We start from the raw sequence: 23,500 nt of genomic DNA on the forward strand, positions 1-23,500 counted from the left end.
AGAAGGAGGATTATGCAACATATGTTCTGCTTCGGTATTCTGATGGCATTCGATGCCAGGAGCTAATGAGACATTTTGAAGCTCAAGGAGTTCAAGGGACTTGCAGCAAGCAGAGATGAAACACTGTCTCATTATCAAATAGTTTCGTTTTTAATTTCCTTCTAAGTATGGATTTAATTTTTAAAATATTGCCCCTGTTATTACCTCACATGGGGGATTTTTTGATGATTAGAGCACCTGGAAAGCCATCCAGCCAAGAACCTTGTGAAGGTTCAGAGTGGGGTTTAGATATTCATGCAGTGGTCTGAAGTCTCCAAGATTTCATCAGGATTCAGGACATGACACCTACAAGTTTCTTCCAGAAGATTTCAGATGGAAGCCTGGAATTTCTGATCAACATCTCAGGCACCAACTGCTCTATCAAGAATTAATTCAGGCTGGGCGCAGTGGCTCACCCCTGTAATCCCAGCACTTTGGGAGGCCAAGGCAGGCAGATCACTTGAGGTCAGGAGTTCGAGACCAGCCTGGCCAACATGGCGAAAACCCATCTCTATTAAAAAAAAAAAATTAGCTAAGCGTGGCAGTGGGCACCTGTAATCCCAGCTACTTGGGAGGCTGAGGCAGGAGAATTGCTTGAGTCTGGGAAGTGGAGGTTGCAGTGAGCCGAGATTGTGCCATTGCACTCCAGCCTGGGCAAAAAGAGCGAAACTCTGTCTCAAAAAAAAAAAAAAAAAAATTAATTCAACAAGTATTTATTAACTGTCTCCCTCACTGCTTCCAAAACAAGGCACTATGCTAACCCCTGAGAGAGGTGTGAATCTACAAGGCAATATTTTATGTGGCATAAGTAACTGGATGCTGATGGGACGTTTCCTGTTGCACTGAAATTGGTGTGTATGGTCCTAGTTGAAAACAGAAAGGTGCTCAAGTCTAAAAACATTCACCAATCGCTCCTCACACCCAAAGGTAGATGTACTAAGAGACCTCAGAAGAACCAGCCCTATGGCAAAGAAACCTAACACTTTCGCTCTCCTCCATGTTATCTGAGAAAGGACATTAAAATGGGGGAAAGTTGGAGACTAAAACCATCTGCCTGTAGAGAAGTCAGCGATCATGGTAGAAGCTTTTCTGTGAGCGGGAGGAGATGGTGAGTGCTTTCTATTTCCCAAGCCAAGTGAGAGGCTGGGAGTAGAGAAGCAAGCAGCTCCAAGAAGCTCTCTTGTGAGAGTTGAGAATACATGCAAGAAGGAGAGAGCCTGGCACCTGCTCCTTGGACTTCCAGTCTGAGAAATGGCAACACAGAAGAGGATGAGGGAGCATGGAGAAGCTCATACCCTACTTTTGGATGTGACAAGGATGTGTGAGTTTATTCGGAGTCAAGTGGACTTTAGAGATGGTAGCTGGACTGAAATTTCCAGGAGAGAGCAAGAAGCTGCAGGTAGACCCTGGCATCCGAAGAAGGGTGGAAGCTAAGTGTCTGCTTCAAGGAAAAATGCAGTGGAGGGGCGCGCTCCTCCCCTTCATTCCCTCCAGCATTCTCCAAAGAACTCCCACTTATGTCCCAGAGAGAAGCAGCACTGGGGCTGGATGGCCATGCATAAATATTTGACAGCCAGTTGATACTACGCAATGAAGATGCTTCAGTCAATGGAAAAAGCAGGTTGAAGATAGCGGGTTGAATACAATTTTTAAAAAGCTCATGCATTTCTTCTCTCTCATCCCATCCCCAAACCCTTGAGGACCTAGGTGTCCACACAGGGAAGTGGGAAGAGGGATGTCAGAGTTGGGACATGCCCAGCATCCACAACAGAGCACTGAGCTGGGAGGAGGAGTAAAAGAGCAGGGTACAAATATAGCTGTTGGTGGGAGAGAAGAAAGATTTGCACTGAATCTGAGGTTGAAGTTTTAAACAAGATTGAACCTTTAATTGCTGAAAGAGACCACGAAGTTATGGAATCTATCTAAGATGTCACTAAAGGACAGCAAAAGATGGCTTAATAGAGCCAGTCTGAAAGCTGTGATTGGAGAAAAATATCTTGTTGCATTAATTCATTCAACAAATAGTAGTTGAGGGCCTAAGTTGTGCCTGGCATTGCTCCAGGCCTTGGGGAATCAGCAAGCAGGGAAGGAAAACGAAGTCCCTGCTCTTGAGAGCTTATATTCGAGTGAGGAAAGACCAACACTGAACAACAAACAGTTGTATCGTTGCACAGTGGATTCTGTGTAACCACATCCTTTCTATGATGGGAGAATGTACTTAGAAATTCTACTTTGGTCCCATGGATAGACTCAATGCTAACGTTGCTGTTATACACACTGAGTATTTGGTAATTAGGGGTAGGCCTTTTGTGTTGGAACTCCTTCCCAATCCCCAAATCGATGAATTGTGAGGGAGTGTCCATTGTGTGCAGGAAACTGTGGTAGGGGAGTTTATAGAATTGGGACAGGACATAATTTGATAGAACTCGTAGTTTAAATCAAAGATGGTATGTGTTAAAAAAACAACCTACATTAATCATTTTTCTTAGATGTGTGGAGAAATTTTACAAAAATTTAGGATTAAAAATATTCTCCCCAAAAAACAAAACCTGGTTTCAATAAGGATCCAGATTTCTCTCTCTCCATGGGAAAAATTTCACCATCTTCACTACTTTCTTTCACAGTTTGTTTCCTCTAGTGTGGATTTCTCATAATTTCAGAAATCGATTAAAGAGGGAAAATGACAGTAAGCACTGCTGGAAAATATGATTTAAAAGTCAAAGAGTCAGACATCAGTTTGCATTGGAATTTGGTAAATTTATAGAGCTTACTGCAGCGAAAAGACAAAACAAAGCACTGCCACTACCGCTTGAATTAGAGTTCCTTAAAAAAAAATTCCCCAAACAACTGATATTTGCTTGAATGTTGCAAGCCCAACATTAGCAAAACATAGAGCAGGAAACGAGAAGTTTGAGAGGCCTTAGAGCAAACAGCAAAGGGAGCGAGCCCTGTTCCGGCACACGGTTAGTAAAAGTGAGGAGTGAACCGGGCTTGGTGACCTGCCCCTGTAGTTTCAGCTGCTGGGGAGGCTGAGGTGAGAGTACTGCTTGAGCCTTGGAGTCTGAGGCTGCAGTGAGCTCTGACTGCACCACTGCACTTTAGCCTGGGTGACAGAGTGAGACCTCATCTCTCAAAAAACAATAAAACAAAATTTAAAAACATTATTTTTTTTTAAGTAAGGAGTGGGCTATGATAGGTGCTGACTCTGTTGAGGAATACTTAGTCATTCTCTATTAGCATTCGTGATTATTCTCAGGACTTGTGATCAAATATCTGAAATCCTTTTACACCTGGATTTGTCAGAGTGGAGTTATCTACCGGGAGTGAAAACGTGACACCTTTGAGAAAGTCGAAAGAATGCATCCCGTCAGAGATACCATTGTTCTTCTTCCTTAAGCAGTCCCTACTCCAATATGATTGGGTTCCTTATAGAAAGGGGACATTTGGGGACAGAGACAAATATGCACACAGGGAGAACTCCATGTGAAGACGAAGGCAGAGACTGGGGTGATGCATTATCTACCAGCCACAGAGCACTAAAGATTGCCAGCAAACCATCAGAAGCTAGTAGAGGCATGGAACAGATATTTCCTCCCACCCCTCCACAGAACCTAACCCTTCCGGCCTGTTGGTCTTGAACTTCTGGCCTCCAGAATGGTTGCAAGTCACCCAGTTTGTTGTATTTTGTCATGCTAGCCCTAGCAAACTGATAGTCATTATAAGTACGTTGTTAGGAAAATTGCTTTTCAAGTCAAAAGATAGATCAAATATATTCTTCCAAGTTAATACATGCATATATATAGCATCTTTTCAGTGACTGCATGGGATTCTATACAATGACTATTTTCTCATTTGAAGGACTTGCATGTTTTCTCTCCTTTCACTATTACTGTAATTAACATTATTCTTTTTGTTTTGTTTTGTTTTGTTTTGTTTTTGAGACAGAGTCTTACCCTGTCACCCAGGCTGGAGTGCAGTGACATAATCTCGGCTCAGGGCAACCTCTGTCTCTTCAGTTCAAGCGATTCTCCTGCCTCAGCCTCCCCAGTAGCTGGGATTATAGGCTCCCACCACCATGCCTGGCTAATTTTAAAAATATTTTTGGTAGACAGCGGGGTTTCACCATGTTGGCCAGGCTGGTCTCTCACTCCTGACCTCAAGTGATCCTCCCGCCTCGGCCTCCCAGAGTGCTGGAATTATAGGCAAAAGCCAGCATGCTCAGCCCATATTAACCATTTTTAAGTGTACAGTTCAATGGTGATAAATACATTAATGTAGTTGTGCAGCCAAGCTCCAGAACTCTTCATCTTGCAAAATTAAAACTCTATACCCATTTAAAAATAACTCCCCATTTCCTCCTTCCCCCATCCCCTGGCACATCATTCTATTTTCTCTGTCCGTAAATTTGACTACTCTAGGTATCTCATATAAATGGAATCATATAGTATTTGCCATTTTGTGACTGGCCTATTTCACTTAGCATAATGTCCTCAAGGTTCATCCATGTTGTAGTATGTGTTAGAATTTTCTTCCTTTTTTTGGATGAATAATATTTAATAGAATATATATATGCCATATTTTGTTTATCCATTCATCTATCAGTGGATATTTGGGTTGCTTCTACCTTTTGGCTACTGTGAATAACCCTGCCGTGAACATGGATTGTAAAAATATCTCTTGGAGACCTTGCTTTCAATTCTTTGGAGCATATAACCAAAATGAAATTGATGGATAATATGCTAATTCTATTTTTAATTTTGTAAGGAACTGCCATAATGTCTTTCATAGCAGCTGTACCATTTTATATTCTCATCAACAGTGCACAAGGTTTCAATTTCTCCACATCCTCACTAACAATTGTCATTTTCTGGTTTTTGTTTTTTGTTTTGCTACTAGTCATCCTAGTTGGTGTGAGGTAGCATCTCATGGCAGCTTTGATTTACATTTTCCCTAATGATTAGTGATGTTGAACATCTTTTCATGTGCTTTTTGACAATTTGTATATCTTCTTTGGAGAAATAATCTATTTAAGTCTTTAGTTCATTTTGAATTGTGTTTCTTTTTGTCATTGTTGTTGAGTTGTAGGAGTTTTTAAAAAATCTTCTGGATATTAACTCTTCATCAAATATATGTTTTGTAAGAATTTTCTCCCATTCTATTGTCTGTCTTGTTGCTGTGTGGATTGTATCTTTGATGAACACCATTATTTTTATATCCTAAGACATACATATTCATCTTTGCACATTTATCTTACATGTAAGAAGGATAGCTTCTTAGGGTGGAATTACTAATTCACCCTCTAAGAGCCATACCAATTTAGCCTCTTACCAATAGTATGTGATCATTACCCCATCTCCATTCCCTTGCCAGCACTGCATGAGGTGTATTTTAAAAATTGACATAGACATTGAAAATGATGTTTTTATACATGCCGCTCTGTTTTTCAAACAGTAAAAGCCTGTTACATTATGGTTAGCTATCAAACAAATTTGGGCCAAATCATGTTCCCTGGAGTTTAACATGTACATAAAGTAAAAACCTATAATTCAGAAATTAGTTCTGCCCCCAGCCGTAGGGTAAAAAGCTCTTACTTTATTTCTATTAAAAGCTTTCTAATCAGTTCTTATACCTCAAGTGATTTACTTTAATGATTAATGAATGGTGCCATTTTATAAATGAGTAAATAAGTCCACCCCAATTCATAGCTAGAGAAATTACAGGAGAAGCCCATATGCCAGAACAATTCAGTGTATGCCAAGGATTCAGTCTCAGCCCAGAATCCTTCTACCCATTGCCAGCCCCATTGCACCACCACAGACTTCCGGTTTTAGGGGCTGGAAAGGCTAGGCTGGCTGCAAGGATGTAGTAACAACAATGGTGGGAGATGATGTCCCACTGATTTGGTGGGAGTTATGTCACTGCAATTGAGAAAAAGGACCTGTCTCAGGAGGATATTTCTTTTATGGTTATATTTTAAAAATAATAGTTATAGGAAGATAATCATGCTTTGAGATCTTGGGACCAGATGAAGAAAAAGACATGCTTTCCCCCTTCAATCACACCACCTGTATAAAGGCATATGAGGTCCCTACACTGACTTTGGAGAGCTTATGCAAAGCCACAGTGCCCTTAGGAATTTCCTCTTCTTTCCCTGCTGGAACTTTCTGTACAGAGCACTTGTGACGCACCACACTCACTTGTCCTGCGTGATTCCGGGTTGGAATGTAAATGTCTTCCTGTTCCTAAGGTTCTCTACTGCAGTTTATTAAAAACCAGAGAAACTGGGCTTGGTGCTTCCACACAGCTTTTCTAGTTTATTGGCTCTATTTGCCTGTAAAAATATGTTTTCAATTACACCTAAAAGGTTTGATTCCAACTACTCTGGGAAAAGCAATATGTATTGTTTTTCCTGCCCAAATCACATATATTCTGGTTCATCGGGAATTTAAGGTGCAGTGCGCTGACATCAAATGGCCAGCAATAGAACAGAGTCTTGGGAGGAAGGTAAAGGATAACCATAAGGTATAAATAATAGCAGAGAAACAGAAATCAAGTGTTTATTCTGGACTCATTGTGAGCATGACAGATTATGGACACGATCATAAAGGACAAAAATATGTATCAAACCCAGAAGAAAAAAAGAGACTGCTTGGAACACATGATCAAAACAAGGAATGCTAATTTCAGGTAAACCTCTTTTTCTCCCATCAAACTTTCTAGATGCTTTTGTGAGCCAGCCATATCTACTTATTTTTCTTTGACAATAATACAAATTAGGGCTTTAAAACCAGTCTCAGTGGGGCTAAAGGGGACATTTTTGTTTTCTTCAGAGGCGTATTCCCTTAGAATGATGTGATAGTTATTATTATTAGCACTTTATCCAGGTCCTAGACAAGGGAATATTTATTCACTGCTGATTAAATATTCATTTGCCCAGAGAGAATGCACAGATGGATTATATTGGGCTATGCCCCAAACAGGGAAGGGGAGGCAGCCGTGAGAAGTTAAGTGGGAGTTGTGACTAATGTGCGGTGAAAACACCGCTCCTCCACGTACACACGACCCTTGTTGAAACTTCTAAGGTCCAACCACCAGCCAGCTAGGCGTAGCTCATCATAGATGAATCAGGGTGGGTGTGGCCTTATCCATGAGTCACATACTGCACGTGGAGCAACTGGGGGCTCACAGTGCTGAGCTAACCACCATCAGGGAAAGGTATCTGCTTTCTGGTCTTGTTGTACCTATTCAACCAGCTATTGCTTTTGTCTCCAGTTCCAGCCTGAAGACCTTAGGATGCATAAGAATCACCTAGAATGCTGGCTTGAAATGCAGATTTCTGGCCTCAACCCATGAGACTGATTCAGCAGAGCTAGTGGGGATGTGGAATCATGACGCAGGTAGTCCTTGGACCACACTTTAAAACACTTTGGGGAACTCTGCCCATAGTCAGAATGAGAGTGACTGATTGAGTGCTGTGATTATCAAGTTTGTTTACCATTATTGCCAAGGGCCTGTCTTAGGTCTTTTCTTCCTGCCTTGCACTGTTGGTTGCTAAAGACGTCTTGTTTTCTGACTTTGATTAGACTTTTGACCACTCACTTTTCCTAGATCCTTGGTTGACCTTTGTATCTGCCAGTTTGTCTCTGATATCTGCTTCTCTGAATATCATTTGTTATCCTTCCTTCATTCTTTCATTAACAGTACTGAGTACCTGCCCTTGGTTTCAGGCTCTGTGCTGGGGACACACTGCTTGGTAAGGCAGACTCAAATCAGGCTGTAACTGGGTTTACAGGCTAGCTGTGGAGATAGTTAGTTAAACAGAAACAGTGAGAGTATTAGATGCCACAGAGGGATGCTGGCAATGTGAGAGCACAGGGCAGGGCCACTTTATCTAGGCCAGAAGGTCAAAGGAGCCTTCTGGGAATGCTTGGGGAGTTAAGAGCTGATGAGAAGGCAGGGTGTTCTGGGCAGAGAGAACAAAACAATGTAAATAAAAGCCCTAAAAATTAAGAGGTCTGACAATTTCAAAGAGAGCTGTGACTATAGTGTAGGGTGGGGCTGGTGACAGCAGATGGTGTAGCAAGGAATGGGATTGAGAAGACGGGCAGGCCCAGATGATGAAGGCCTGAGATGATGTCAGGACTCCAGTGGAAGGCTATGAAATATCTTTGAAAGGTGGGTTTTTGTTTGTTTGTTTGTTTGTTTGTTTTGAGACAGAGTCTTGCTCTGGGGTGCAGTGGTGCGATCGTGGCTCACTGCAGCCTCTGCCTCCTGGGTTCAAGTGATTCTCCTGACTCAGCCTCCTGAGTAACTGGGATTACAGGAGCACGCCATCACACCCGTCTAATTTTTATATTTTTAGTAGAGACGTGGTTTCACTATGTTGGTCAGGCTGCTCTCGAACTCCTGACCTCGTGATCCGCCCGCCTTGGCCTCCCAAAGTGCTGGGATTACAAGTGTGAGCCACTGCGCCTGGTCCTCTGAAAGGTTTTAAACTGGGGTGAGTCACAATCCGGTGTGTACTGAGAAAGAACACTATGTGTGGCAGATGGTGCAAACAATTAAGAGTGAAGTCTCCAGAAGGTAGGAGGTGTGGGATGAGGGGCACTTAGAGAAGAGGTGAGGGAAAATGAATGAAGAGAAATAGCTCCTCCACTGTATCGGGGGGAAGGCGCAAAAGACAGAATGGCCTGAAGTTAAGATGCATTAAGTTGAGGGTGTTTCATCCTCCTGAGGAGAAAAGAGTAAAGACGCTTTTGAGACGTTCCTGAGAGCATTTGAGGTAATGAGATTTTAGTACTGAAATAAATTCTTCAACTGGGTGATATGCAGGCTATACCAGCTACTCAGTCTTATCAGCTAAAAGATGACACTAGTCATTTAGAAATGTGTTAATAGTATTATTTTTCAGACTGTCAGTGTCTTTGAAAATTAAAATCAAAACAAGAAACAACTGTAAAATAATTAAGAAGTCAGGTGCATGCTAGGTCTAATAAATGAGTTAACACCCATGAAAGCCCTTAGCACACTAGAGTCACATGACTATGTTAGATTGTGACAACATCTAAGAAAACAAAAGGCATGACATCTGATCAAGCTTGGGATGTGATCATCAATTTTACTGTAGGAAATGCCTTAGTGAAGATTCTCAGTACGTCTTTGGCTTTCTGAAGCATATAAGTCTTTTCCTCCCATAAAAGGATGAAGTCAGTTTTTTAGGTACAAAGCTATACCATTTTCCTATTTGTCCTAAAAGCAAGTTCAAGCTGAGAAACCATCTTAAGGTTCGAATGAGGAAGGTCTGATAAAAAAAAAAAGTACAGAAGAACCAACTCGAAATTCCACTGGAAGGCAATGTTCAGCCATTTCTTTGTCAAGAGAGTTCTGACAACACAAAGGGACTTCAATGGGGATGGCATGCCCAAGTGGACTTCTCTCACAAATGCGTAACACTGGACAGATTTGGAATGTGCTGTTGTTCTTTCTGCTAAAGACATTTTTCCACTCTTGGCCTTCCAAAACCCGGAGTTCAAAGCTTAACTACTAGTTTTTTATGCAGGAGCAAATTGACCACAACACTCTTAGAAAAAGACGTGAGTCAGTGTGTTTGGCTCTTTGTTTCTTTATTGTGTTCTTTGGAAAAGAAAGATTGTAAGGAAAGAAAAGCAGGGAAAGACTGACTGCCTTTGCATCTTTTCCTTGAGGGGTGTTTGCTTAAAAAATAATAACCCCAAACTGAGCTATTATTGAGATTTATATTAAGCAGTTTCAAGTTTTGAAATAGTAACAAAGTCCAACAGACCCGTGTGAGGCAAGCTTTTTTTTTTTTTTTTTCCTCATTATACAAATAGATAAATTGAGTTACTGACCAGTGAAGTAACTTCCCTGGTCTTGGTTGCACTCAGTGAAAAGAAAGCACAAACTTCAGGTTTGGGATTTTAGATAACCAGTTTGATCATGTCAAGCTGACAACCAAAAAGTTAATCATCTGTTCTACTGTATGTTAGGGAGATGAGATTTTCTAGCTTAACAGGAATTCTATTTCATATAATTTATATGTATTTATGCATATGTGTTTGCATAGACACATGCACATTAGAATAATATCAACTTTCCACAATCTTTAGGAAATGAGACAGTTTGGATAATTAAAATTTTCCCAATATTTTATACCTTTAAGGATCGAAATATGCTTGTTTTGATATATACTTAAAATACATAATGTTTTTCATTTTAAAAGATGCTACCAAATATGTCAATAAATTTGTAGTTAGCTGTGATTCAGTGATTCTTTTAAAGATGTCCTAAAACCGTACAACTATTTGTGTCCACAGTGAATGCCATTTTGCTTTCTAATTTCTTGTGTTTGTATAGCTTCTTTTTTTCTTACTTTCTTGTTAGGCCTCCATACTTTTCTTTCTTCCTTCTGTCAGTGCACTTACTTGTTGCAACTCCTCTCCTTTTTCTAGGTCGGTGCTTCAAGTCGGTTATGTTCTGAGAACTCAGAGAACCATGTGTGTTAACATTATTCATGAAGTAAAAGTAAATAGGCTCAAACTGAAGACTCCACATGACTGCTTACGAATACAAACCTTAATGACCATTGTCTTTTATTCTCTGAGCACTTTTGATTTACTTTTTGTCCTCAGTTGTGTACTATGAAGTTGAAATTGTCAAAAGTTAGAATTTTAGATTCATGAAATATCACTTTAAATGTATTTTGCTTCTAAAACTCAACTTGCAATAATTTAGTTTTTCTCTAGCGATTCAGATGCTATTTACCCAATGAGCATTTATTGAATGCCGAGTGCCTCTCTCTGCTGCAGGGCCTCAGGACCTCACAGTATTTCAGGGTCATCCCTGGGACCACCAGTATTCATTGTATAGTACCTTGATGGCAACAAATTTAAGATCTTATAACCATTTTAGTTGAAAGACTACCATATAAAGACAGTTTCCTGTTTTGTATATTTTAAATCTACGTGTGTTGAATGTCTCCAAAGACACCTATTAGGTAGCTGACTTGCTAGCTTTTTGGCACCTAGTGGATGGGATGGGTCTTGAATTAATTGTCCTTGACAGTCCTTGAGTGACAGCCTTCTGCTGGGTAGCGATAGGTACGATGTGAGAGGACACTTGCCCCAGGGAGGGCTCAGAGAAATGCACAAAAAGTGGCCTCTCTTCCATAGTAAAAGGAAGAAAGGGGTTTTCACATTCCCCATGCGTTGGTTCTCCAAATGGCTTTTTACTGGTTTCTCTGCCTTTCAACTGCATCCTATGGGTGCAGTAGAAACAGTCCTTGATGGCATCTAGCACAGGGCTTGGCACATGGTGGGTCTCAATAACTATTGAATGAATAAATGAGATTGACGTGGAAGTCCTAACCAAACAAAACAGATAATAGAACTTGAGAGGAAAAGTCTTAAAAAAAACCTCTTATGGTCCTTCTTCCTTTGTTTTTATGAACTAAAATCTCTTCCACTATAGCTTGTAATTTCCTTTATTCTCATATTATGCTTTTTTTTTTTTTTTGAGACAGGGTCTTACTCTGTTGCCCAGGCTGGAGTACAGTGGCACAATTACAGCTCACTGCAGGCCCTACCTCCCAGGCTCAAGTGATCCTCCCACCTCAGCCTCTTGAGTGGCTGGGACTACAGGCATGTGCCACCACACCCAGCTAGTTTTTGTATATTTTGTAGAGATGGAGTTTCGCCATGTTCCCCGGGCTGGTCTCAAACTCCTGGGCTCAAGTGATCTACCTGTCTTCATCTCCCCAAGTACTGGGATTACAAGCGTGAGCCAATGTTCCCAGCCACTTTGGGCTTCTTAGAGCCATTTTCTTAAGATAACCTGGACTGAAAGATTTCTTGGTAATTAAGACACAGGGGTAAAAAAGTCAGAACATTTCTGACAGAAAAATCGAAATCATGTAAGGTAGAATTGTGATAGTTAATATTGAGTGTCAACTTGATTGGATTGAAGGATGCAAAGTATTGTTCCTGGGTGTGTCTGTGAGGGTGTTGCCAAAGGAGGTTAACATTTGAGTCACTGGACTGGGAAAGGCAGACCCACCCTCAATCTGGGTGGGCACCATCTAGTCAACTGCCAGCACAGCTAGAATAAAGCAAGCAGAAGAAGGTGGAAAGAGCAGACTTGTTGAGTCTGCCGGTCTTCATTTTTCTCCTGTGCTGGATGCTTTCTGCTCTCAAACATTGGACTTCAAGTTCTTCAGCGTTTGGAGTCCTGGGCTTATACCAGTGGTTTGCCAGGGGCTCTCAGGCCCTCGGCCACAGACTGAAGGCTGCGCTGTCGGCCTTCCTACTTTTGAGGTTTTGGGACTAGGACTGGCTTCCTTGCTCCCCAGCTTGCAGACAGTCTATTGTGGGACTTCACCTTGTGATGGTGTGAGCCAGTAACCTTAACAAACTCCCTTTCATAAATACATCTATCCCATTAGCTCTGTCCCTCTAGAGAACCCTGACTAATACAAGGACTCTGGTACACTGACATTAAACATTGTAGGGAATATGCACAGGGCTTAAGGAGATTTATCGGTGCATAAATTGCAGGGGCCAGGATGCATCTGGGATGCTGGCAGCCTCAAGGAGAATGTTGTAGAGCACAGCAGCACAAAACTCCAGAAACTCATGGGATGAGGTAAGATCTTAGAGGAGACATTCAGAACAGCCAGATTTTTCCTGATGATGCCACAGCTGCCCACCACACACACACAAACACACACACACACACACACAACCCACACGTGGACTCTATATATACTGTGCATTGACATGGTGAAGGGAGAGAGGTGCCCGTGAACTGGACAGGCATTGTGCAACCAGGAAAATTTCCTTTCTGGGGAACTGGTGGGGAGATTGAACTCTTGCCGTTTAGTGCAAACAAATCATTAGACAAAAAACAACCCCCCACCCAAACCAAACCAAAATCAAAAACAGACCAAAAATATAAATCAACCCATAAATAGTTTACACTGCCACCATGACCAATGCATAGCAGGACTCTGGCAAAGTAAAGAGTTCATTAAATGAGCGACAAGGCACAGAGATCCTTAGTGTCCTTATTTGCAACATGTAGACAGCGACACTTGAAGCTGCTACTCACCTAAATGACCGCTGTGCTGGCACTTAAGTAAACATTCAATAATTGGTTTTCATTAGTATTAAATAAACTTGTATTGACCACCTTCTGAGTAGCAGACACTTTCTTATATGTTATCTTATTTAACTTTCACATCCATCCTGAGAGGTAAGTTTATTTTAAAGCAGAGAGGCAAAGACTTGGCAAGACTTACTGTCTTGCCCAGGATGGCTGCATTGTTCAGTGGTAAAAGTGGGACTTTATCTCAGGGCTTCTTATGCTAACTTCAGTGCTTTTTATTCAGGACACGGTAGTAGCTTCCCATAGATAACTTAAGGTACTTTATTTTGTCCACATAAATGACACACATTTGGGCATTAAATAAAAAGGGGGATTTAAAACTATCATTTAAAAATTTACGGACAGGTATAAAATGGGTGTCCTTTAAAATCATAAACTATAGAGAAGATAACCTACAAAACTATTCCTGCTGACTAGCCCGTCAAGACATGTTAGCTGCTATATTATTGAGGAGAGTTTGGGTTCTCTTCTTGAAAAGCACATTCTCAATCACGTTTCCCTAAGCAAACCTTGCAGGTCAGTCTGCTTTCTTTTGCCACACTTTCTCTGTTTTCTACCAGGATGCTCCAAACCATTTCTGGATGTGATTTTGTTAAGATTCAGCCCGGATTAGTAGAAAGAAGAGGGAGGACTTCAGGTATGGGATGATCCACATTTATATTCCAGCCCTAACACTCACTATATTAACGATAAAAAGAAATTGACTTAATCTCTGTAAGCCTCTACTGCCTTATGTGTAAATTGTAGATAAAACCCCTCCCTACCAAATTCAAATGAAAGAATGTACATAAAATAAATGTTGTAAACTGTAAGTTTCTCCACAAAAGTTATTATCATCATTATTTATAGATTATTTTCATGTTTCAAAGTTCCCAAATTAAGATCCTTGCTAACACTCCTTTGCTGATGTGGTGACAATGAATTCTATTTCATAAATACGAGAAGCTTAAACATCTCCAGTGTACTTTTCTGTGGCAAAGGAGTCATGGATTCTTCCTTTAGTCACTGGCTCATGTCTGCAGATGAGAATTTTATTTATATGTATTCAAATGTGATTGAAACACATGGTGATTCTTTTATGGTTAGATATAAAAAATTTACAAGTTAAATGTTATTGCTATCTTTACCATTCACTCTAGAGCTTTCTTATGATACAATTTGTAAACATTTTACAAGGCAGGGGAAAATACACACCCATAATTATTTCTCGATGTTGTCTGGCTCATGACAGCAGGATAAAGTCTTTTATTATTTTAGAAAGAGTTTTCATTGAAGGTTTTTCCAGTCATTCCAAATAAACTTAGCTGTGAATGGAAAAGATACAGCTGATTGCCCTGGCTTCTGGAGTGGCTCTCCTGCCCTTGTCCTGCTCTGTGCTGAGTCAGAAGGAAAGCATGTAGGGTGGCCGACCTCTGAAATCATTAAACATCTCTGTAAACTATTGCTGTTAGAGATTCACTCTGGCTTATTTTCTGAAGGCTTATTAATAGTTTAGAATCTAATCTGCAGCCAGAATGTTTGATCACTTTGCCCATGGCTTTGCCAGGTACAGGATTTTATTGCATGGTTGGCCTGTTGGCACGATGATTCCTGAAGGGCTGTCGGTAAGCCAGCAAGTGCCGGGGGCACATCATTGTCAAATTCCAAGACATGCTACCTCCCCTGACCTGCTGGCGGAGAGCTTAGCCTTCTTCACAGTGTTTCAGGTTGTCCACTGCAGAACACAGAAATAGAGACAAAAATGCTCTGGGAAAATCTATGATAAAGAACTACTTTTCTTTAAAAGGTGGTGAGGTTTCAGGAGGAAAGAAAAGCAAAAATCTGTGAGCTGAATTTGTTTCAGATACCCAGGGATAGTCTGTCTCTGTAGAAATGGTCATATTGAAGACTGAAGCGATTGTATGTCTCAGCAGGTATTTAAACCATGCTTTTTCCCCAAGGGAAAATAAATGAGATGGTAATGAATAATTGAACTTTTTCAGAGGTTCAGTTTAAACCATTCCTCATCCCGTTTTGTTTGTATAGTGATAAAGAATCCAGGCATTGATAGGGTGTCATTCTGAGGGATTTTAAGCCATTAAAATAAAGGAAAAAAAGGAGGCAAACACCATTTGTTCAATATTATTAAAATTACAAATACAGGGAAGAAGTCTTCTTTAAAATAACATAGCAGTTGGCAAAAGACCATGTAGTCAGGCAATGCATTGAAAACGATATTTAATGAACACTACTGCAGTTATAGCATTCACTGGGGATAGAAAAAAGCATATCTTATTCAATTTTTTCAGTAGTTTATATGCTCACCAAGGGACCTAAACCATAGCACATAAAAAGTTAAATAGTTTGTTGTTCAATACAGTATCCATTAGCCACATGTGGTTATTTAATTTTAAATTTAAAGAGATTAAAGTAAAATTTAAAAAATTCACTACCTCAGTTGTTCCAGCCACATTTACAGTGCTTAGTAGTCCTAGCACTTTGGGAGGCCGAGGTGGGCAGATCACCTGAGCTCAGGAGTTTGAGACCATCCTGGGCAACATGGTGAAACCCTGTCTCTACTAAAATACAAAAATTAGCTGGGTGTGGTGGCGTGCGCACCTGTAGTCCCAGCTACTTGGGAGGCTGAGGCACGAGAATCGCTTGAACCTGGGAGGTGGAGGTCACAGTGAGCCAAGATCACGCCACTGCATTCCAGCTTGGGCTATAGAGTGAGACTGTCTCAAAATAAATAAATAAATAAATAAATAAAAATAAAGTGCTTAGTAGCCATACGTGGCTAGTGGCTATCATATTGGACAGCGCAGCTGTAGAAAGTAGAATGATTCCTTCATTGCAGAAAGTTCTATTGGACAGCCCTGACTATTTCAATACAGTGTATAGGTGACATATTACTGACATTTAGAGTAACTGCTTGCTAGTCGAGAATAGGGAAGGATCAATGCTTGTTATAATACTGATGAAGGCTTTAATAGGATCTTGAAATTATGGTTCTTCTGACAGGTTGAAAGGAGAATGGGGGACATTTTCAGTAAAGAAAGGAAAAAGGAATGTTTGGGGGAGTAGTAGCCCATCAGGTTGAATTCCTGTTTATAGATTTCAGGGAGGTGAAGGTGAAAAGAAGCTTTGGGGTGAGATAGGTTGTGAGACTCGACTGTCAAGCTGAAGTGTTTGTTCTACATTTCATAATGCCATTAAATCCTTTTGAGCAGGGTACTAACAATCCTGGGACAATGGTCACATGGAAAATAATTTTTCTTTGTGTAACCTGGTATTGGAGCACCAATACTAACATTAGAATACCATTAGGCATTCATCTTATGCTGCATGGTTAGCTGCAGAGTTGAGTCAAAGCCCAGTAACACTGTGTGTGTGTGTGTGTGTGAGAGAGAGAGAGAGCGAGAGTGAGCAAGAGAGAGCACATATTTATGCTATGAGATGGGGAGGAAAGGGAGATGTGGAATGTGGAAGCTCAGTTCTTGGTTCTCTCAGAAAACCACAGGGAAGACTGGGGTAGTGTTGGTCATTTCATGAAGTCCTAAAGAAATCAGGATATTCTAAATTTTATTCAGAACTTTTATTCTTTCTAAGATGTTCATTTTCATCAAGGAATATTTCAGAATGGAAAGGAGTTTCTACCATATCTGGATATACCCCAATTATATCAAGGCTTCAAGAATGAACTTAGGCCAAATTGTCCCTTCTTAGAACAATTTATGGGGACAGAGAGTAGCACAATTAAAATCTTCTCTATTCACCATCACCTCATTTTATTCCCCCATCCCTATTTCTTTTCTTTTCTTTTCACATTTATTAAGCCCTTCTTATGTGCCAAGCACTGAGGGTGCAGAGGTAAATAAGACACAAATCTTTCTGCAGGGAGCTCACGGTCTTTACGGAGATGGATACCCAAATTAAACCCATGCCATCATAGAATGGAGACAATGGTGGCAGGGCCCGTACAGAGTTCTAGGGAGTCTGTCAGAGATCCATGAGGCAGCTTGGGTCAGGCTGGTTTCAGGCATGTTCTCACAGAGGGGAAGATACTTAATCTGACTCTTTGAAGAGGAGTATAAATGAATCTAGTAGATTAAGTGAGAAATACTACAAGCAGAGAGGGAAGATCAAGAACAAAAGCCAAAAAGCATAGCAGAATGTGAGCATGGGGAAAAAGCTAGGCTTTGTTTCCATTTTTGTCTTTGGCACAGGATAAAGGAAGGGCTTGAGGTATATTTGTTTCTTTTTTTTTTTTTTCCTTTTCTTAAAACAATTTTTATTATACTTTAAGTTCTAGGGTACATGTGCCCAAAGTGCGGGTTTGTTACATATGTATACATGTGCCATGTTGGTGTGCTGCACCCATTAACTCGTTGTTTACCTCAGGCATATCTCCCAATGCTATCCCTCCCTGCTCCCTCCACCCCACAACAGAGGTATATTTATTTCTATATACACTTTCATGCAGGCTAAGCAGCAGGTGTAGACAACATAGACATTTTCCTAGGTGACTCTTATGGCTTGGGGGAAACATTTAAGTCATCTTTACTGTCATCATCTGGCTATGGTTTATGGTAAAAGTCGTGCCAAAGAGAATAATCTGGGGAGCTAGATACAAGTTCATTTAATGTGTGGAGGTGTCTTTGCTCTAGTGTTTCTCATAGATTCATGGAAACTTCTATTGCCTTAAGAATGACATGCTAGACTGTCACTCTTTTTACTGGATTTTTGCCAAGCAACTTGTCTTCATTTGGGGAGAGTTTATGGACTAATTTTAGCTCTTAAAAATTACCCCAGGGAGAAATGATGTTTTTTTGTTTTGTTGTTTGTTTGTTTGTTTTTTGCTTTTCTAATTACACAGTCCTTACTTTTTTGGCTCTGAAATGACAGCATGCTTTTAGAAAAAAAATACAAAAAAGAAAAAGAAATTAAAATCACTGTATTAAAACAAGAAAGAGAGCCAGTTAGAAGTGTCTAGGAACAGAGCCACTAGAATTTCTCACTTTCTTTATGAGTCAGAGGTGTTGTCATAGGAAGTTTATTTTTATTTTTTTCCTGTTATGATAGGACAAGACATCATGAGAGGCAGCACAGGCGGGCAGGAAGACCGTGGACTTTGGCATGTGACCTGGATGGAAGTACCTGCTCTGCCTCTTCCTAGCTGTGTGGCCCTAGGCAAGTTGCTTAAGGAGTGAAAGCTTAGTTTTTCTCATTGTTAAATTGGGAATAATAATATCCTCCTTGTAGGGTTGACATGGGGAATATAGATAATGGACTAGCACAATGTCTGGTCCTGTTAAATAACAAATAGCTTTTTTTATTATAACCACTAATGATGTGTTTGAATTTCTCCCTTCTCCTTTAGATGACTATGAGCTACTTATTTTCTTAAAGGAGAGGGTGCTCAACTGTGCCACTTATGGAATACTGACCTCCAGGCACTAACTTTGTGAAGTGGAAAGATAATTCCCAGAGTAATGTCCTAAGAGAAATAGTAAATTGTATGGAGTGGGAGGTCTGAGTATCACAGATAAACTAAATAATTCCTCATGCAGTAAATTACACCAGAATATCAGTGTGTTCTTCCTACAGAAATTAGCTCCCTATTGATGGTGAGAAAGCAAATGCTCAAAGAAAATATTTGGCCAATGATCTTGGTTAGTTAATGATAGTAAAGATAAAGCAGGGAATTAACAGCTCAGAGACTGATGAGCTAGTTCAAAGAATTATCTAGGCTCCTCGTTTATTGAACTTATTGCTCATTCTTGGCCACTTTTCTCTACACAGTATTCAGAGAGTGAGACGGGAATGAAGAGACAACTTCACTTTATCCAGTGTTCTAAAGATTTTTTGGGTAGAAGTGGAGGTTGAAGATATGAGAGAGAGAGAAAGAGAAAGAGAGAGAGAGAGAGAGACAGGCTTGAATAATTCTGACATTCCTGCTATTATTGTAATAAAGCATTGAGCCATAGAACAAAGGCATATTATCTACTTCTTTTGTTCCTTTTTCACCTGGGTTTTAGAAATCTCTCTACATATCTTATAGTGACATTCAGTATGTATTACTTAACAACTAGCAAGACTGAAAATACCATGTTCTGAGTGATCTTGAAATAATGCTGCAGGAAGTGATTCTTAAACTATTCTTAAGCTGTTCCGTAGAATATCAATCCCAGGAGATGTGCTCAGGCAGGGTAGATCTGTCATCAAATGTTTAAGGAACACTTGATTGTAATGTCTTTGGAGGATGAAAAAATATATAGCATATAAAAATTTCTGTAAAGTCATGCAGTGAATAAAAATGTTTAATATTGTTTCATTGAGTGTTTCTAAAACTTATTTGACCACAGAACCTTTTCTGGTATAAACATCGATCAATCCCAGGTAGTCGTGTTTTGAAACGCACTTTGGAAAATATTGAAGCAAGGGATGTAGATATTTTATACAAAAGTCATTATTAAACAGTTATCTTTCTCCAGTTAAAATAGAGTTTTTACATCAGAAACCCTGTATTGTATGTGAGAAATTCCCCTTTGGCTGGTCTCAAAATATAGATTGGTAAGAATATAGGCCTTTTAAGACTCTTTAAGCCATTTTCTAATTATTGTTTGTTTTTTTACTTTCCACTTACCCTTGATCTTGTTTGGCCTTTTGAGATATGTGGGATTGACCTCTGTATTCTAAGAAACAAAAATACTCTTGCTATATCTTGGAAGGTTATCTGGCTATTTGACATTTTATCCCATTTTGACTGATTTTGTATAAATACTTTGAGCCCTTCCTAGGTATTGTAAGTATAATCCATTTACCATACTAAATGAATAACCATAAAATGCATGCTTAATTAGTATCTTTCTGAAAAATACTTGACAAGACCTCACATGTCTCTAAGTGGCAAAGAAGGTAGTTATTTAAAAATTGTTCTGCTTAAGATAAATAAATAAAGGCACAGAGATGATCAGTGATATGCTCCTTACCCCAGAGACAGTCAAGGTGTTTTTGAAATTAAAACACTGAAGATTTTCTGGTGATTTGCAAGTCACATGCACACCAACTCCATAGCTTCATCTCTATGGACACAAAAAATGATCTTAGAGGATTGCTGTTTTGCTGTGAATGTCATAATTTTTACTAAGCAAGCAGCTCTCCTCTGGTGTGCCAAGGATTCTTTTTTTTATGGTCCTAATTGATCTCTATCCCCCAAAGGGTTCTGAATTATGCAAGTATCTCAAGTCTTAACAAGCCATCCCTACACAGCTGTGCAATGGAAATGTTCAACAGAAAGGTATTCACTTCAGTCTAGGCAAGACCCTGACTGCTCCCTGGAGAGACCCAGATTTAGGGGAGCAGGTTCTGGGCCATCTGGGCTGGAGAAGCCTGTTTGGCCCATTTCTGTCTTTTTTCTCCCAGCTCCCTTCCCATTACTCTGCTGACAGGGAGGGTCTAGTCACCGCAGGCTTCCTCAGACTTAGCGCTTGTCTCTCACTGACCCCCAGCTGCCAGGCTTTGTTTATTACTGAACTGAGCATTTAGATTCAGTCTTGGCTGGTGGTAGCCTTGGAAAGAACATTTTCTAAGATTGTTTTAGTTTTCTTTCAAATAAACTTCCACAAGCCTGGACATTTCAGGCATTGCTAATGCCAGAAATGTGGGTGATTTATTCTTAGAGGCTTAAATTAGGATTTTTTTTTTTTTAAAGAAAACTAACAATGTGATGTATTACTATGGTATACATTTTAGCCATTGGTTGTAAAGGACACTTTGCTCTGCCTTCGATCTGAAAAATTTAAATCTAAAGTCCCCTTCTGGGAACAGATCTGTTTCTATTGAGACACCCAGCCCCTGGCTCCCTCTACTGGTGAACAACCTCCCTCTCCATTTGGGCAGCTGGGGATTGTAATTAGCTGGGGGCTGGAAAAGGGACTAGACATGCCCTTAAATTAGGAACTGTGGATCCGATAGCATATTTTCGCTACAGATCCCCTTTCTTTCCTCATTCTTCCAACCTCAACAATCTTGGCTACCTAACTCACAAATTCTTAGCTCCCCCTAGTGCCTCCCTTCATGTACTTTTTGGCTTTAATCTTACATCTGCCATTTAACAAGAAGCCGCTTGTTTGGATTGAGAGCACTGATCAACACCATGACTCCTGGACTTTAAGGCTGGGCAATCGCTAAGTGGATCTTTAAAGAAATACAATAATGTACAATCATCACTGAATTTATGAATGAAGTTTAGGCTTATCGTCAGAGTGTAGACAGCATGCTAGTTGGAGGAAGATCCTCAATGGGATGATTGCTTGAAAATGCCTCCCACCTGCCCCATTGCAGTGCTCTTTAGTCAGCTGGTAATATTTGAAATCCTCCTACTGAACTGATGGCAGCTGCAACTTAACCCCTCTGCTGCCATAAACTAGCTATAATTGCCTTAGAACATGAAGCCTCAATTATGGAGGCCATTGGCCCAGACTTCCAAAAAGCAGCTGTTTTATCTAGCTAACAGAGGGGACTAGAGAAGCTCCCCAATAGGCTAGATGCATGTTATTTCCTAGAGAGGTTGACAGCTGACACCCACACCCAGGCCTGTTTAGTTAGCATTGGAAAAGTAGCACGTGAAGTGATTAATTGTCTTCAGTCTCAGCACATCAAATGATCCAACGCCTAAATATCCTGTGGTGTAAACACATCAAATGGAAGCTTAAGAGAGACAGTCTTCAAAAAAGATTTACTTAAAAGAATGTTTTCACAATCATGCTTAGCCATAGACTGTGTTAAATTTAACATATAATAAATCAATTTTAGAAACACACTATTTCGGAGATATGGAAACAATTGTCAGGCATGCTTCAGAGGAAAGTGAAGAAGCATCTGGGCTAACATCTGTCCGCTTATTCAGGGTAAATTGTTTACAGAAACAATACAAGAATATTCTTTCCTGCCTTCATCACTTTCTATGGTGGAGTGACTTTATGTGTTACCAATAATTGTGCTGTTATTTTAGCAGTGAACATTTCAATGACTTGACTTCCATGGAGTTATTATCCTGGGTCAGAGTCAAGTCTAAAAGGAGGTGAAATGAGGTCCCATTTCACCTTTTCCCACTTGAGGTCCCATCAAAGGATAAGAAGTTTTAATAGATATAGTAAAGCTTTCACACCTCTGTGATCCAGGCTTCAATTAGTGTTGTATTTAAAGAACCCTGACTCAAACAGAAAGTCATCTCTCAAGCATTTGAGAGGGTCTGGTTTTAGACAATCCTATTAAAATCTCTTGTAGTACTTCAAAACTCGTGGAGATTCTCCCTCTTCTGTTTCAGAGGAATCAACTCTCTTAGCTTCACTGTTCTGTCTCTATACTCTTGGTCCCTTGATCACCTGTCCCCTCTGTTACAACAAATCTCATACCTACACATTCTGACCGATGTGTCCCTTAATGTTTTTCCTGATTATCCATTATGGGTATTTTGCTCTTTCTCTCATTAAAGGCGGAGGAAGGTACAAAATGGTTAAATTGGCAACACATTGTCTGTTGGGTGGAAGAAGAGGAGAATTACGCTGTAAATCATCACATTCTAATACATTTGTTCCTCAAATGAATATTGGAACTAGATCTTAAGCCTCCTGTAAAAAATAATATAGTTTCTAGAACTCAGGTAAATGTGGGAAGAACTAGTGAGAACACTAAAGACAGGAAAATAGCTTAGCCATTGCTAAGGTTAAAATGAACTCTCCTATATTTCCCAAAGCAAGGGAGAATCTTAAACTCAATACATTTGAGACCTGAGTCACTATATGTCTATATAGACTCTATTTTCTACAAAGTAAAATTTACTTTGTAAATCCCTTACTTTGTAGAAAGTAGTTTTATGGACTATATTTTCTACAAGTAAGAAAGGAGTTTAGGAAAATGGATATTTTATACTTAGCTTTTTTCCCCATTCACTCACCCACTCAACACAGATTTACTGAGCAGCTACTATGTACCATATCCTGGGCTGGTAAAAAACATACCATCCATGTGATGGTGATGACCACTGACTTCACTCTTTACAAGAATTTATATCAATGTGTCCTAGACATTTGGTAGTGGAGGTATAGCTGTAGTCCAAACTTCTACCAAGCTATGGTTTCTGAGAGCCCTGTATGTTAAGTGCCTACAGAATGCTCAGCATAGTCAAAGACACCTTAGATTCACATTATACAAGGAGCCACACTGTAGTTATTCAAGATTAAGCATGGGTTGGAGACTTTGGCTGTATGAACTCCAGCCTTGGGTGTGCTATACTCAT

The 23,500-nt window shown here is 40.0% G+C and overlaps 1 protein-coding gene across 5 annotated transcripts in view; it reads right to left on the bottom strand.

Annotated features, from left to right (window-relative positions):
- Nucleotides 1-23,500, bottom strand: part of LOC105477469 (collagen type VIII alpha 1 chain) — a 150,299-nt gene that overhangs the window by 122,315 nt on the left and 4,484 nt on the right. The window lies entirely within an intron of this gene.

The sequence above is a fragment of the Macaca nemestrina genome, chromosome 2 (assembly GCF_043159975.1).
Source record: "Macaca nemestrina isolate mMacNem1 chromosome 2, mMacNem.hap1, whole genome shotgun sequence".
In the NCBI taxonomy this organism is placed as follows: domain Eukaryota; kingdom Metazoa; phylum Chordata; class Mammalia; order Primates; family Cercopithecidae; genus Macaca; species Macaca nemestrina.